Raw genomic sequence first — 3380 nt, 5'->3', positions numbered from 1 at the left:
TATACAGGTTTGAGCTTCAATTGTAGAGTTTAAAATCTTTAACCCAAGCCTAACTCAGGACTGGTTTTAGTTTATTTCAGATCCTTTTAAATTTTTTTTTTTTTTTTTCAGATCAGATCTGATTTCAGCCCTAAAGCATCACAGAATTGATTCCAACCTTAATGGATGTATATTGTAGTGTATACCAATGAGTGTGTATGAGATATCCAGCTCAGATCTGAATTATTATTTATTAATTTCTCTAGACTAACAATACCAAAGACTTGTAGATCTGAACTCAAATCTAAATTGGGTCTGAATTCAGATGTTGCAATCGATGGATGTAGATAAAGGAACCTTGAATAAGATGATTGGTTTAAATCTACTTTTAGTATAATCGGCTTCATTTATTCATGATAGGATGTAGGTTTTGTATTCCAATAATTCACTTTACATTTTCAGTGTGATAGGATTAGTTATTTATTTTCTTTTGTGAATATTGGCATTTTTATTGCTTTAACTTTAACAGTTTATGACAAGCAGACCTGAACTGGAAGAGATCCTTTACGACCCGGAGATTGAACGGACTCTCCGTGTCCGCTTGAGAGCTGCTAAGCAAGTCAGACAAGAAGCACAAGAAATGGCTGAACAAAGAACTATGATGGATTATGCCAAGCCCACCCTCACCGGGACTGTCTCCAGCATTATCAGGCCAACTATTGCTGCCAATAACTTCGAAATTAAACCGGCCATAATCCAAATGATACAAAATACGGTTCAGTTTTGTGGTATGGCCCATGAGGATCCGAATGCCCATATTGCTAACTTCTTGGAAATCTGTGACACCTTCAAACACAATGGGGTAAGTGATGATGCCATCCGGCTGAGGTTATTCCCATTTTCTTTGAAGGGTAAAGCCAAAGCTTGGTTGAACTCATTACCGGCAGGATCTATAGCCACATGGGACGAAATGGCTAGCCGTTTTCTCTCTAAATATTTTCCCCCTTCTAAAACTGCTAAAATGAGGAATGACATCACTACTTTTTTCCAGCAAGAGGGGGAATCTTTATATGAGTCATGGGAACGATACAAGGAGCTGTTAAGGAGAGTTCCTCACCATGGCCTCTCCATTTGGCTACAAGTGCAGACTTTCTATAATGGTCTTACTGACTCAAATAAGACCATATTAGATGCTGCAGCCGGAGGATCCATAAATAATAAAACTCCTGAGGTTGCCCATGCACTTATTTAGGAAATGGCAGCCAACAATTATCAATGGCATTCGGAAAGGACTCAAACTAGGAAGCAGCAAGGCTTGCATAATGTTGACACTTATACAGCACTAGCTGCACAAATAGGAGCACTCAGTAAAAAAATAGATGAAATGCAGATAGCTGCCATGCATATGCAGCCTCTTAATTGTGAATTGTGTGGGGGAAGCCACATCAGTATAGACTGCCAAGTTGGAAATCAGTTCAGACCATCTACTGAACAAGTTGACTATGTCAGCAATTCGTCAAGACAGCAAGATTACCAGAATCACCATACTTTTCATCCAGGATGGAGGGGACATTCAAACCAGTCCTGGCCAAATCAGCATATTTCCAAGCCGTTCCACCAGACTTATCATCAGCTTGAACCGAAATCCAATTTGGAGGAACTGATGACAAAATTTATAGCAGGTGCAGAAACTAGGTTCCAGAACCAGGAAGCCTCAATCAAAAACTTGGAAAACCAAGTGGGGCAATTGGCACAATTAATCGCTTCCAGACTGCCGGGAACTCTTCCAAGCAACACTGAAGTGAATCCACGAGAGCAGGTGCAAGCTATTACCTTAAGAAGTGGAAAAGAGTTGCCTGAGGTAGAAAAGAAGAATTGGGCTGAACCCAAGGCAGAAACAAGCCTTGGAACCAGACAACAGAAGACGGAACAACCAGAAGCACAACAAGGGATGCACCAACAACCACAAGTTCCATTCCCTAACAGGCTGAAGCAACAAAAATTGGAGAAGGAATTTGGTAAGTTTCTTGAAATATTTAAAAGTTTACATATTAATATTCCTTTTGCTGATGCTTTAGCCCAGATGCCACACTATGCAAGGTTTTTGAAGGAATTATTGGCAAACAAAAGGAAACTGGGAGATGTGGCTACAGTTGCATTAAATGAGGAATGTTCTGCTATCCTTCTGAACAAGCTGCCTCAGAAACTCAAAGATCCAGGGAGTTTCACTATTCCTTGTACCATTGGCAGTTTAAAAATTGAAAAAGCTTTATGTGACCTGGGAGCTAGCATCAATTTAATGCCATATTCTATCTTCAAGAAATTGGGGTTAAATGAACCCCAACCCACTAGAGTGGCATTACAATTGGCTGATAGATCCATTAGACATCCTAGGGGGATCATAGAAGATGTGTTAGTTAAAGTTGACAAATTCATTTTTCCAGTTGATTTCATTGTGTTAGACATGCAAGAAGATGTGGAGGTCCCGCTTATCCTAGGGAGACCTTTCCTGGCTACCGGGAAAGCAATGATTGATGTCCAACAAGGACAACTCAGCCTTAGGATACAAGATGAGGAGATAATTTTTAAAATGTCTGATGCTATGAAACATGCACCCTCTAGTGATGATTCTTGTTTTATGATTGATGCCATTGAATTGACAATTGATGAATGCTTCCAGGTAAGTAGAATAACTGATCCTCTTGAACTCTGCCTCCAGCAGGGAGAACTTGAAGAAGCAGAAAATGAAAAAATAAACCTCATGATAGCATACCTGAACGATAAGCCTCAATTCAAGGGAAAGGGGTTTCTTAAATTAGAGAACTTAGGCAAATTGCCCGGACCATCAGGTAAGCCATCACCCCAAGAACCCCCCACCCTTGAACTGAAGCAATTACCATCCCATTTAGAGTATGCTTTCCTTGAGGAACCATCAGATCTCCCCGTGATAATTTCCGCAGCACTGAATCCCTTACAAAGAGAAAAATTATTAAGAGTGCTGCGGGAACACAAGAATGCTATAGCTTGGAAGGTAGAAGATATCAAAGGCATTAATCCATCAATCTGCACTCACAAAATTTTGATGGAAGAGGACAGCAAGCCTTCCATTCAGCCCCAAAGGCGCCTGAATCCCAACATGAAAGAAGTGGTAAAGGCTGAAATAATTAAGTTGTTAGATGCTGGGATCATTTATCCTATTTCTGATAGTTCTTGGGTAAGCCCTGTGCAAGTTGTGCCCAAAAAAGGGGGTACGACTGTTGTTCCAAATGAGAAAAATGAACTCATCCCTACTAGAACCATTACCGGATGGCGTGTGTGTATTGACTATAGAAAATTAAATGAAGCCACCCAGAAGGACCATTTCCCTCTCCCATTTATGGATCAAATGTTGGAGAGGCTAG

General features: G+C 40.4%; 1 non-coding gene across 1 annotated transcript; it reads right to left on the bottom strand.

Moving 5' to 3' along the window:
* Positions 1-997: 997 nt before the first annotated feature.
* LOC148879110 (small nucleolar RNA R71) lies at positions 998-1104 on the bottom strand. Its single transcript, XR_016106150.1, has one exon. It is a non-coding gene; the product is annotated as a small nucleolar RNA R71 (small nucleolar RNA).
* Between the last annotated feature and the right edge of the window lie 2276 nt (positions 1105-3380).

This window comes from Nelumbo lutea, chromosome 1, assembly GCF_056320005.1.
Source record: "Nelumbo lutea isolate HS-2025 chromosome 1, American lotus-T2T, whole genome shotgun sequence".
Taxonomy (NCBI): domain Eukaryota; kingdom Viridiplantae; phylum Streptophyta; class Magnoliopsida; order Proteales; family Nelumbonaceae; genus Nelumbo; species Nelumbo lutea.
Note: the sequence above shows the minus strand (reverse complement) of the source record. Positions and strands in the feature narration are given on the sequence as shown.